The 13,812-nt window shown below is 36.7% G+C and overlaps 1 protein-coding gene across 11 annotated transcripts in view; it reads left to right on the top strand.

The window, feature by feature from the left end:
- The window catches only part of PDE1C (phosphodiesterase 1C), a 517,847-nt gene that overhangs the window by 466,687 nt on the left and 37,348 nt on the right, over positions 1-13,812 (top strand). The window lies entirely within an intron of this gene.

Raw genomic sequence — 13,812 nt, 5'->3', positions numbered from 1 at the left:
ACAAGTCTTTGTGAATCGTGCAACATAAATGGGAACTGTTCCATGGTTTCTGGTTTTCACATTTTCTCTTTTAATGAGGAATCATTGCTTTCGATCAGAACAGAAATCTGTTCAGTGTTATCACTGTGTTGGGAGACCCACATATTGGAGAACATACATAGTTGTAGAATGCAGTTTGGTCAGCAAGAGTAAGTCTCAAAGGCAAGTTTTGAATGGCAATCCCCACCAAACCAATTAGACTGAACCTACCTTGTGATGTGCTCCGTGAACATTGCTTTTACCTTTCACAAAGAGCATTCTACTCTCTCTGAAACCTGGAAGTTCAGATTCTATTATCCTTCAGACTTTGTACTATCCTACTGAGAAAACTGTTCTCGCCTTTTATATAAATCTCCTGTTTCAGTTGTAACACGTGCTTACTCTTAGTGACCCCTTCATACATGTACATGATAGTAAACTGAAAATGCAAGTTTCTAGGTAGTGGTTTGTGCTAAGAGTCCCAGATGCTCTTTGAATCATACCTCCCTGGAGACATTGTATTGGATGCTAAGCTGTTTTTGATAGTTTGGTTTTTATGTCATTGAAGAACAAATATTGAGTATTCAGATTGAGGACTCAAGAAATTTGAACACAACTCCACCTATTAAAAAGGAAGCAGCCCCTCTAGCTTTCATGCCTAAGCCACTGTGACAGGCTTTCTCTACTCATATATGTGAAATCAGTTCTTAAACCTTTTCTTTTAATCTCATTCAATAACTCACTCCAGGTGTCTTATCACATAACACCTAGGGAACACCCATGTGCAGTTTTTTTGCCAAATCATTTATGCAAATGGAAACCACATACCTAAAAAAAAAAAAAAATACCCTCCTTGAATGATTGTGACTAAGACACGAATTACACGGAGACAAAACAGAATTCAAAATGACAGTCATCCTAGCCAGACTCTGTTATGGGTAAGGTTTGTTGCCAGATATCATTAAACCCAAGTCAAGGTAATACAAGCCAGAAAATGTACAGTAGAGGAGAATGGTGTTAGATATAAACTGAGCACCTGGACACCTGGTCCATCCTGCGTTCAGTAACTAGCCCATCTGAATTCCTACAGCATGAAAGTGCAGAGTAAACTAAGTCCCAAATCTTTAACGTGGGATCTTGTTGCATTTTTATATTGTGCTACAAATATCTATTATGATGTTGTCATGTGGGCATTGTGAATTAAATTTTATTACCTTCATTAAGCCCTTTTATTTTACCTGTGCCCTCTATAGTTGAATTGCCCCAAGTATTTAAAATAATTAAACAGATTTTTTAAAAGCGGGGTGTGGAAAGGGGTGAAGAGATATGATGTTCTATTAAACAAATAAATGTAAAGCTTGATTGTTTAATGAGCAGAATTCTTGATCCCATCAGGCAGTGAACAGAATGCAGTAAATAAAGAAGAGACATTTTCTGATGTCTGTTCTTTTTCTTCTCCATAACTAACTTTCCACTGCTTCAGATGGGTCTGGTGCGTTTATTCTAGCAAGTTTATACACAAACTTGGACATGAACAACTTTGTATTTTAATTTCATTGATGGGCTAACATGACATCAGTCATTCTCACTGCTTTGATATCATAAGGCTTTAGTTAATTGTGCTGTCTTCACCAAAAATCTTTACCAGGACTAAAGCTATTCTTGGTGGCATGAAGTGGAAAAGATTTCAATCAGTCTCATTTATCTCTTCACCTTTGGTCATCAAAACTCTCTACTTTAGGAAAAATTTTAAATGATATATGGATCAGTGGGTACATTGGTTTTTAAAAGCTGTCTTGTAACAACCACATATATTTTGAACATTTCTTTTTAATAGGTCCTATTACATTTGATGACCAGAGGGAGTGAATTTAACTATTTTTAATGCCTCTACCCCACTACAACCCCTGGGAACCAGTGGTGACCAGCTCTGGCTAATTTTTGAGAGGGAGGATTCAAGCACAATTCAGTGCCCAGTATAACCAAACCCACTATGGTTTGAAGTTGCAACATTCGAATGCAACGCATTCAGAGAGAAACCTGATGGAAACTGGACCACAGCTGGTTATTCCCAAACTCCATTGAGCTGAGGCACACACAGAGAGAAGGGGTGTGTGCTAAAAGCATAAATTATATCCTGGCATAGTGAACACATTGCAGCTGTACATTATCTCTGTCAGGCTACTGAGGTACTACTTAATATCCTGCAGCACTAATTTTTGGACTGACTTCTAAGAATGAATGTCCTTTGAAACTACCTTGTTTACTCTTCGGAAGAAATGTACTAACATAAAAAGAATGGGGCCTCTGAGCCAAGATTCTCTCAGGGCCTAAACTTATAGTGTCACTGGGAGACTTGTGGGGTGCCAGTGAATGAATTATTTTCAGTGTGTTTTTAGTCATGTTTGAAACAGCAGAGCCTCTTGGACCTGCCATAATTTTTTAGAGTTGCCCAAAAATATGAATTTGCCCTTAACTTTATTTGACTCTACTAACAGAGATATAAGAGATAGCCACCATTTGTGCCTCTCAAAAGTTGATTATAATTAGGCCCTACAAGGGTTATTTGCCAAGTCCCAGAGTGGAGGTTCCCCAGGAATTTCTCCTTCACTGAGTGTTCTGGGAATTGGAATGCTTAAAGGTGTTCGTGAAATTTAAAAGTCAACTCTGTAGAGTGAAAAGAGTGGACAAAAGACTGTCTATGGACCTCTGCTTCCTACAAAGAGGACTAATAAGAATGAGATTCACCCTTTCACCTGAAACAATAATAATCATAATAAAAGATAACTTCTTGGAAGAATAGTTTCCAAGATAGCAAGAAATGAAGGACAGTGATCTCCAAGAAACAGGAAACAAATGAAATAAACCCTATCATTGCTCCAGCTTCCTCCCTTGAGAGGGTTTCCAGGCAGCATAAGGAGGGGGAACCCAGGCAGACCTGATGAACTCCTTGAGTTGAAGAGTTGAATAAGGATCCAGGGAGAGCCATGGTGGCTAAAGTTAACAAGATAAAGTACCAGAGAGGAGAGAGCTATAGAGATACAGAACTCCAGAGATGTACAGAGTAGTCATTCATCAGAGTACTGATTGACCCATACAGATAGGAAATGACCTGAGATCAGAAAAGAACCATTCAAGAGGTTTAGAGGGAATGGTCCTAATGTCCATACTTCATATAAGGCAAGAAAAGTGCCTATTCCCACTAGTCAGATTTGAATACCTCATAATTTAAAAGGAATTGGGTGGAATCCACCTAATTGTCTTACTTTATTAGTGGAGGAGTAGATAGCTGTAGGCTAAATGCTGCTTTGGTCTCACCTAATAAACTTTGAAAGCAAGACATAAAAGGATCAAAGTGTTTCCAAATAACTGCACCTCAGAGTAAAGTTCATAGGTATATATAGGAATACAAAAATATCCCATACCCAACAAGGTAAAATTCACAGTGTCCAACATCCAATCAAAAATTACAGGACATGCAAAAAAGCAAGAAAATACTACACACAATGAGAGAGAGAGAACTGAAACAGAAGTTAGAATAGCGGACAAGAACATTAAAGCAGTTCTTACAACTATAGTCCATATATTTGGAAGTTGATTAGAGACATGGGAAATACAAAGAAGCAAAAATCAAACTTCTAGAGATGAACACTACAATGTTTGATATGGAAAACACACTGGATGGGATTAGCTAAATAACATTGGATGAGATTAGTAATAAGTACAGTGGATGAGACTAGACATTGTAGAAGGAAGAGTAGTGAAAAACTATCCAAAATGAAACAGAAAAAAAATGTAAAGAGCATCAGTGAGTTATAGGACATCTTCAACAGCCTAATGTATGGGTAACTGGAGTCCCTAACATAAGAGAGAGAGGAGGAAAGAAAAATACTTGATGAAGTAATGGCTAAAATTTTGCCCAACGATGAAAACTATATGCACAGACTCAAGAAGCTCAGTAAAGCCCAAGCACAAGAAATTTGAAGAAAATTACACCAAAATATGTTATAATCACATGATTGAAAACCAGTAATGAAGAGAAAGTTTAAAAACAGCTGGAGGAATAAAAACTCATGTACAATTGAACAAAGATAAGGATAATTGTAGGTTTCTTATCAGAAACAATGCAAGTGAGAAGACAGTGGAGCAACATCTTTAATATGCTGAAAGAAAAAAAGAATTCAATTAAGAATTCCATACCCAGCAAAAATGTATTTCAGATATTAAAGCTGAAAGAATTCATCACCAGTAGACCCACACTACAAGAAATGTTCATGAAAGGCAGTAAGATAACTATGCCAGTTGGAAATATGGACCTGCACAAAAGAATGAGGCACACGAAAAATGGTAACTAGATGGATAAATATACAAGATTTTTTCTTATCATTTAAATCTCTTAAAGATCATTGACTATTTGAACAACAACATAATAATACATTGTCTGATTTATAACATATGCAACTGAGGGATGCCTGTGTGGTGCATTCGGTTAGGTGCCTGACTTTTGGTTTCAGCTCAGGTGGTAATTTTAGGGTCATGAGATCAAGCCCTGTGTCAGGCTCCATGCTCAGCATGGAGTCTGCTTGAGACTCTTTTTCCCTCTCCTTCTGCCCTTCCTGTGTATTCTCTCTGTCTTGCTCTCTGTCAGCTAACTAACTAAATAAATCTTAAAAAATAGGATATATGACTGAAATAGCATGAAACAATAGCATAAACAGACAACAGTAGCATAAAAAGCTGGGAAGGGAGAAATGGAAGTATACTATTGTAAAGTTCTATTATACATGAAGTGATATATCACTTGAAGGTAGATTGTGATAAATTAAGAGCATATACTATAAACTCTAAAGCAATTAAATTAAAATAACAAAACAAAGACACATAAGTAATAAGCCAACACAAGAGATAAAATGGAATTGTAAAAATGCTTAATCCACAAGAAGGTAAAAAAAAGATAAGAAGGGAACAAAGAACACATGAGACAAATAGGAAACAAATAGCAACATCATAGACTTAAAACTAAGCACATCAGTTATAACATTAAATGTCCTAAAGACCCCAATAAAAAGGCAGAGATTTCCAGATTGTAAAACACAATTACAGTCTGCCTTTATAAAAAAGGACACAAATAGCCCAAAAGTAAAAGGATGGAAATTGGTATACCAAGCTAACACTAATAAAAAGAAAGCCTGAATGGCTGCATTAATGTCTGACAAAGTAGATTTCATTGCAAATACTATCACCAGAGATAAAGAAATTCATTTCATAATAAAGTCCATTTTTCAAGACAATATAATAATCCTTTATATTTATGTACTAAAGTACATAAAATGAACTGCAAATTTTTTTTTATTTTTTACGATTTTTATTTATTTATAAGTGGGGGGAGGGGCTGAGGGAGAAGTAGACTTCCTGCTGAGCAGGGAGCTGAGGGCTTGATCCCAGGATCCTGGGGTCATGAGCTGAGCTGAAAGTGGATGCCTAACCAACTGTGTCATCGAGGCGCCCCCTGCAAAAAAATTTTTAATCCATAATTCTATTTAGAGACATTAACATTCCTCTCTCAATCATTGATAGAATAAATAGATGTAAAATCAGCAAGGAAAGGAAGATTTGAACACTACCAACCAACTTTACCTAAGTGGCATCCCTAGAATACCCAACAATAGAGAATACACATTCTTTTCAAGTGCACACAGAACATTTATCAATATAGACCAGACTGTGAGATATAAAACAAGTCCCAATAAATTGAAAAGGATCCAAGTCATACAAAGTATGTTTACAGTCATAATGGAATTAAATTGGTATAAGAATAGGCATATTATTTTATTATCCTTTTAATTTTTGTAGAATATGTAATGACCTAATCTATTATTTTTTTATACTGGTAATTTGTCTTCTTTCTCTTTTTTTCCCAGACCAGTCTGGCTCTAGGATAATAGGTTTTATTAATTATTGTTATTAATATTCCCCATTGGTTTTCTGTTTTTATTTCATTGATTTTGTATCTTTTTATTTTTTTTCTTCTGCTTGCTTTGGGTTGAGTTTGCTTTATTTTCTAGCTTTTTTTAAAGTGGAAGCTAATGTGATTAATTTTTTTTCTAATGTAGGCATTAAGTGCTGTAAATTTCTCTCTAAGCACCACTTTAGTAGTATGTCATAAATTTTAACATGTTGCACTTGTATTCACATTTAGTTCAAAATACTTTCTAATTTCCATTTTGATTTTTACATTGATCTAAGAATTATTTAGAAGTGTAGTGTTTAGTTGCCAAATATTGGGGGATTTTCCAGAGAGAGTGGAAATCTACGGATTCATGCAATCCCAACTAAAATCCTAGCAGGTTTTTTTTTTTTTTTGGTAGAAATTGACAAACCAGTTCTAAAATTTATATGGCAATGCAAAGACCCAAAATAGACAAAGCAACTTGGAAAAAGAAGGAAAAGTTGGAGGATGAAAAAAGTAGGCCTTGTTTGAAGACTTCCTATAAGCTAGAGTAATCAAGGCAGCGTGGTATTAACATCAAGATAGACAAATGGGTCAATAGAATAGAGTCCAGAAATAGGTCCACATGTACGTGGACAGCTTATTATTGACAAAGGGCATTCCACGGAGAAAGGTAGTCATTAACAAATGGTGATGGAACAATTTGCTATTGATATGCAAAATAATTACCTCCTACATTTTACGTTATATGCAAACATTAAAATAGATCGCAAGCCTAAATTGAAAATGTAAAACTATAAAACTTATGGTTAAGAAAACAGGAGGAACTCTTTGCAATCTCAGGCAAAGGTTTTCTAGGTATGACACCAAAAGTACAAACCATAAAAGAACAAATTGATAAATTATACTTTATCAAAATTAAAAACATCTGGTCTTCAGAAGCTTCTATTGGGAGAATGAAAGGACAACCCACAGACCTGGGGAGAATATTTGCAAAGCCAATATGTGTGAAAGGAGTTGTATCCAGAATATATAAAGAAACTTCAATGTTCAGTAATAAGAAAATAAACAACTTAATTAAAGACATGCAAAGATTTAAACATTTCACAAGGAAGGGAGGTACAGCTAGCAAATAAGTACATAAGGGAGATCATAGGCATCAGTAGGAAATGGAAATTAAAAGCCAAATTAAAAACCTATTGAGAGAAAACAAAACGAAACTTACATGTGGGGAGATTTTACACTTGTATATTATATTCATCTAATAATTTCTTAGCTCTCTACTTCCCTTTGCCCGTCAAGACACAACTTTGTCAGCTCATTTCCTTCTAGTTACTCTTTCTACATATTTCCAAAGTTGCTCATGGTCTTGTCTTGAGGCTCTCAATACAGAAAAAATAAAAAGCAATAGAACCAATATTCTTGTTAGTTCGCGTAGAACGACTACTTGAGATTACAAGGTTTGTTGTGTACATTCACACATTTTGCCTGTGATGTGATTCCTCACAAGACTGGTATCTTATGACCTTGACTTGCTACAGGGCTCCCAAGAGTCAACCGAAGAAATGAGTGTCTTTCCTGTTTTCTAGCTAGCTGATCCTACCAAAGTAGTTTGAAAATGGGTAAATAAATGGAATGGATGACTTTGACTTTGTTAGATGCCTTTTGTTCTATTATAATAGATGCACCAAGTTATTAATAAAAGCAGCGGAAGGATATAGTCTGAACCTTTACACTTGAGTTGTACTTGATGTTCTTATTTTTCAGCCACAGTTGAAAATGTTGTGTTCGTTGCTTGAAGCGGGGCAGGGGGGGGTGTCATGACTTGCTTTGCCATGGAGTCGGTAGTGAGAGATGGATAGGGCCTGCACGGGCCTGGAGGTGTGCCCTTCTCTGCAAATCCAGGGAGGAAAAAGTCCAACAGCAGGGTGCCTGGAGAATGGAGACACGTGTCCGTCTTCACAGCAGAGATAGTTTCTGACTTAAGTTCATGTTCAGAGATTTGAGAAGCAGCAAACTCACTGGCACATAGACCATTATTCAGGAGGGGTGCATTGGTTGAGACCATCACCAGTTTTCAAGTCTGTATAAATTCCTGTACCCCAGTATTCTCTTCTCAGAGAATCATGCTCACCTCATTGTTTCCTCCAAATATTTTTTTTCCCCATACTACTCAGGACAGTGGTTGTTAGGCTGTCTTTATACACCAGAATGAAGAACTGCCCTATTTCAGACTCATCAAAACCGTAGCTTGTAGTCAGTGCCTCCTTTTATTACCTCATTGTTCCAGTTTATGCTGTTTCTTCCCACAGGGCTTCTTAGTATCACTTGCAGCTGATCCTGGCTGTGCCTTGGTCCATGCAGAGCTACAGAAACAACGGAACACTTTTACCCATCTTCAGTATACTCTTACTGGAATCAATCCCGTATATCCTACCTAGCCACGGGGGACTTTATAGGCATTTATATTCATTTAATATTTGCCTCAAGTTGTGACAGAGTGATTTGTTTCTAAGCAGGTGTTAATATGATTTTATTCAGAATTCTAATGGGTTCACAAGTCTTAGAGGGCAGTGTCTTAATGGCCATCTTAGTTCAAATTTCTATCCCAATTTATGTTGCATAAGGTACACATTAGACCATTTAGTTATAGAAAAGGTTATGGAACTTGAAAGTTCTTGACATAGGATTTGTGAAGTGAAATCCACTTTGTGGATTTTCATTCATTTTGCTCTGTATGTAAGAACTATCTTATCTGGGAAAAAAGAGTCAATCCCTTCATTTGGGAGCCTACACTATATGTGATGTTGTGAAGGTGACCTGCTGATTAGCAAGAAGTGCCCTACACAATGGCAGAGGAGCTTCATATTGACAGTAAATGAGGAGTTGGTTATGCTGCAAAAGATTTGCTGACACTAACACCAATACTCATACCCAATGTATGGTTTCGACTGCTAATTTACTGATGTACAATATGTACACCGGAATGCTCCTGTTAACTGGCCAGTCAGTGGTTTTTTTCTCCTGATGGAAAACCTACCTGGGAACTCAAAACACATCAGAAGGTTGCTTGACAAGCTGAGAATGTAAGGGGAGTTAGTTGATGAAGTGTGACTCAAGGTAGAATATCTTGATAAACCTGTCTCCACCATTGAGATAGACTTGCCAAGAAGAATAGATGGGGGCCATCTTGCATGCCCTGTATTCTGACAGTGTGAGAGGCACTCCTCCCTGGCACCCTCTCTTTCTAGTTTCCTTTTCAACCACACATTCAACCATCAGATAGGTTGATATCTTGGGGTAGATGATGACTCTTGTTCACTTTTAGTTGTGTTTTATTGCATTTCTGGACCTTAATCTTGAGGAAACTTCTTTGATTCCCCATCATAGGCTACCAGATTTTCATAAGCTCTATCATCTCCAAAGGTACACTCAGATCATGAACTGTGATGAGTATAAAAGGCCAAGGATCGCAAACAGTTCTAACACTAGCTGTTACCCTATCCTTTCCTCTCACATCCAAGGCAGTGCTACTATAACAATAACCTTGAGTCCTTCCTAATTTACTTTAAGAACAAAACCTGTAAAACTTCAGAAGTTAACTGTTTTTAGCAATGAATGATTTGCAGTACACATCACTATTGATCATGCCATGGGAGTCAACTTCTGTTGTCTCGAAGTGATTTCTACAAATAGTTAATCCCATCTTCTGGTTTTTGTTTGTTTGTTTGTTTGTTTCCTTCTCAGAGGAAAACAGTTTTTTCTTAGTTCTGGGAAGATATTACACTGTACCCCATTGTGTATTGACAAAAAGAAGGCCTATTTCTTTAATGAAAAATTTTCCTTCATCATGAGAATCCAGCATCCTTATGAGTTATTTTCCATGAGTGTACAGGGACCAAACATCTGGAGTCCCCTGAGTCCCAGTTAAGATAAGTCATCATAACAACACATGTTCTGATTAATATCCCGTTTCCCTTAGCCATTTGTCCATGAAAACTCCTGTGACCCATTTACTTAACAAGTTTATATGTACGTATTAACATATGGAGCATCAACAGGAAGGTAACGGTATGGTTTAGCAAGAAGAGCCATGAAATGTTTGTTTTTCAAAATGCTTTACATCCTTATTTTCTCAAGTAGTGAGATAACCCAAGGGTCTAAACCCTGCACTCCAATGTCCCTGTCAAAGGAAAACTACAAGAAGTTTGATAAATGGAGGAGAGAACTGCAAAATTACTTTTTAGATGCCTGTTATTCTCATGTATCTGGATAAAACCTCACTAATTAGATTTGAGAGGGTTTTGTTGCTAAAACATTTTGGTTGATATACTTAGTGTTATTTTCTAGTTATTTTCAGAAGCCGTGCTGTAGGTCGACCCAACAAGAGTTATTGTGAGCTCAGCAATGCTGAAACCCAACATAATTGTTTCTTGGATGGATTTGGGGGAAGACTATTAACCATTCCATGATATATGGGTAGGAAGTGGTCAAATGGGGTGAACTAAAAAATGTTCCTGCTCCTTTTACTACTGACTTAATACTCTTGAGAGCCTGGAAGTACAAAGCCTATTACTTACACATGGTTCTAGCATCAATGAGTCACAGTGAATCAGAACAGTTAGCTCTTTCAGTTACAAACATCCATTTCAAAGCAATGTATTTTTATATACTTTTAGGTTTAGTGAATATCTTTGTGCTTCTCAAGATATCCTCATGATGCATTATAAAGGAACAAGTAGCATGCTACTATTATCATCCTCCTGTACATTTTTTGTGCTTTTGAAATTCACATTTGTAGTATCAAAACAGCAACTGAAATATAAATATACATACACAACTATACATACATATATACATATACACACACATATATGAAATATATACAAATATACACATATGAGATATATTATATACAATTGTGTAAATATATATATAGTATATACATATAAATGTATATTGCATATGTAGGTGATATAATCTATTTAATACGATGTAAGATGGGTGCGTTTAAAATAATTAAATTGTTTTATACCAAAGAAAACTTCTAAAGTCAATTCATGCTTTTTACATAGCCGTTTAGATTCCAATCTCTTACCAAATAACTACATAGTAGAAATGTCAAATAAAAGTATATTAGGTACACTTTGGTAATGACAAAATTAATCTTTTTAAACAACTTTTCCCTTAGAATTATTTGTATATAAGCTTTCATTGTTTCACTTTATCTTCTAGACATTTCGTTACACTCTTAACGTACCATTGTATTTTTAAAGGAACCCAGTCTGACAGAAAGGATTATAATTTTGGAACTGTGTAAAATGTGATTTTTTTTCCCTCAACACTGATGTTCAGGATTAAAAATAACTTCTTAGTATTCATGAAATAAATATTTATTCATTTTCCCCCTGAAAAATTAGATTTTGTCAGATTCTACACAGAGGGTGGGAGGAACACAAGTAGCAATGCATTTGTCTGAAGAAACTCTATTAACATTATAAAAAATTCTTTAACAGCTGCCTTAGCAATAAATATGTGCCAATTCCAGGAGCTAGCGCTGTCTACACTGTTAATGCCATTTCTTTTCTAGACACCCACACGCTAGTAGAACCGTTAAAAATGCAGTATCAAGCAAGTATCGAAGCTTCCGCTTTGTGTTTATTCTTAGCATTCTCCACAGAAGGGCACCACAATCTTCAAGTGATGATATCTGTATTTCATAAGTATTAGCCCTCTACAATACGTGCTATTTTTATCTTCTAGTCTGGAGCCACAGTGAAAACTTGAGAAAAAATATTTGTTTTTTCTTTCACTTATTTTAAATCTCATATTGCTTTTCCTGAAGTAATAAAATTGAGAAAAGCATGAAGAGCAGTCATAATGTTTCAGGGCTAAAATTCCAGCCTCCCTTAACTTTCTCTGAAGGACTTTCTTGGTCTCTATGGTCTCTGGCTTCTTGTTGGCTTCAAAAGACCGATCAGAGACAGAACTTTCCTATGCAGACACCTCTAGGTCATCTCACCTGCACCAAGGAGTGGTAGGGGCTGTTGATGCCTGATGTTTACTCCTCTCAAGAGTGGGCCAGGCCCTGGAGTACTTGTGGAGTTGAATGTTTTCATTGTTTCCTTAGGTATTAAAGTACTAAGTTCTTTTTTTTTTTAATTATGATATGTTAGTCACCATACAGTACATCATTAGCTTTTGATATGGTGTTCCATGATTCATTGTTTGCATATAAGACCCAGTGCTCCATGCAATATGTGCCCTCCTTAATACCCATCACCAGGCTAGCCCATCCCCCCACCACTCTCCCCTTTAAAACCCTCAGTTTGTTTCCCGGATTCCATAATCTCTCATGGTTCATCTCCCTTCATTTTTCCCTTCCTTTTCCTAATGGTCTCCCTGCTATTCCGTATGTTCCACAAATAAGTGAAACCATATGATAATTGTCTTTCTCTGCTTGACTTATTTCACTTAGCATAATCTCCTCCAGTTCCATCCATGTTGATGCAAATGTTGTGTAATCGTTCTTTCTGATGGCTGAGTAATATTCCATTAAATATATGGACCACATCTTCTTAATCCAGTCATCTGTTGAAGGGCATCTCGGCTCCTTCCACAGTTTAGCTATTGTGGACAATGCTGCTATGAATATTGGGGTACATATGGCCCTTCTCTTCACTACGTCTGTATCTTTGGGGTAAATACCCAGTAGTGCAGTTGCTGGGTCATAGGGTAGCTCTATTTTTAACTCTTTGAGGAACCTCCACACTGTTTTCCAAAGTACTAAGTTCTTAATAAGAGAGTAACAACAGTAAAACACCTTGGGCAGTGTGGGGCAGAAGAGAGTGAGTTATTCACAGATTTTTCAGTTTGGAAAAACCATGCTGTGTAAAGGGAAGGAGAAGGCAGAAAAGTTAGAGAATAAAAGTTTAATACCATCATTATTCTCAGTGATAGCACAGATGCCATGGATCAAAAGAAAAGAAAAAAAAAATTGGGCAAGGGTTGGAGCTAAGAACTACCATCTTTGGGCGCCTGGGTGGCACAGCGGTTAAGCGTCTGCCTTCGGCTCAGGGCGTGATCCTGGCGTTATGGGATCGAGCCCCACATTAGGCTCTTCCTCTCCCACTCCCCTGCTTGTGTTCCCTCTCTCGCTGGCTGTCTCTATCTCTGTCGAATAAATAAATAAAATCTTTAAAAAAAAAAAAAAACTACCATCTTTTGTACTGTTCTTAGTCTGTGTATTTGAATTAAATGGGTACAATTTAAAGGCTCAGTATGTTGGCATAGGCAAGGTTTCAGGAAGCTATACTCCCATAAATTTACCTATTCACTTACTCGGTCTGTCTGTCCATCTGTTCATCCATCCATCCGTCCATCCATCCGCCCATCTATCTTAGAGCTGTAGCATTAGTATTACATGCAGTGAAATTAACTTAGAATAATCATACTGTAATCATATCCAGTATCATTTGGGGCAAGGAGAAAGCAGGCAATACATGCTTTTGGATATTGAGTGATAACTATTTAAAATAGCACTTATGACCTAAAACAGTGAGATCTGTGCCTGGATAAATTCTAACAGCTATATCTAAAATAACGTTTGTTTGTTTTTAGCATTTCCTCATTATTATAAAACAAAACCAAACCAGAACCCACTTATAAGCCCCACAGAAATTCTATTAGACATCTAAACTTGGGTTTGGTTTTGCCACATTTATTCTTTCTTTCCATTGCTTACTGTATTTTGTTGTTTTCATAGAAAGTTGACTCCATACGGAGGCAGCTATGGTAGAGTTTCTGGAACCTGAAAATCTGGTTTGAATCCCAGCTCTGTTCTC

Source organism: Ursus arctos, unplaced genomic scaffold, assembly GCF_023065955.2.
Source record: "Ursus arctos isolate Adak ecotype North America unplaced genomic scaffold, UrsArc2.0 scaffold_3, whole genome shotgun sequence".
In the NCBI taxonomy this organism is placed as follows: domain Eukaryota; kingdom Metazoa; phylum Chordata; class Mammalia; order Carnivora; family Ursidae; genus Ursus; species Ursus arctos.
This window is presented reverse-complemented; position numbering and strand designations above follow the sequence as displayed.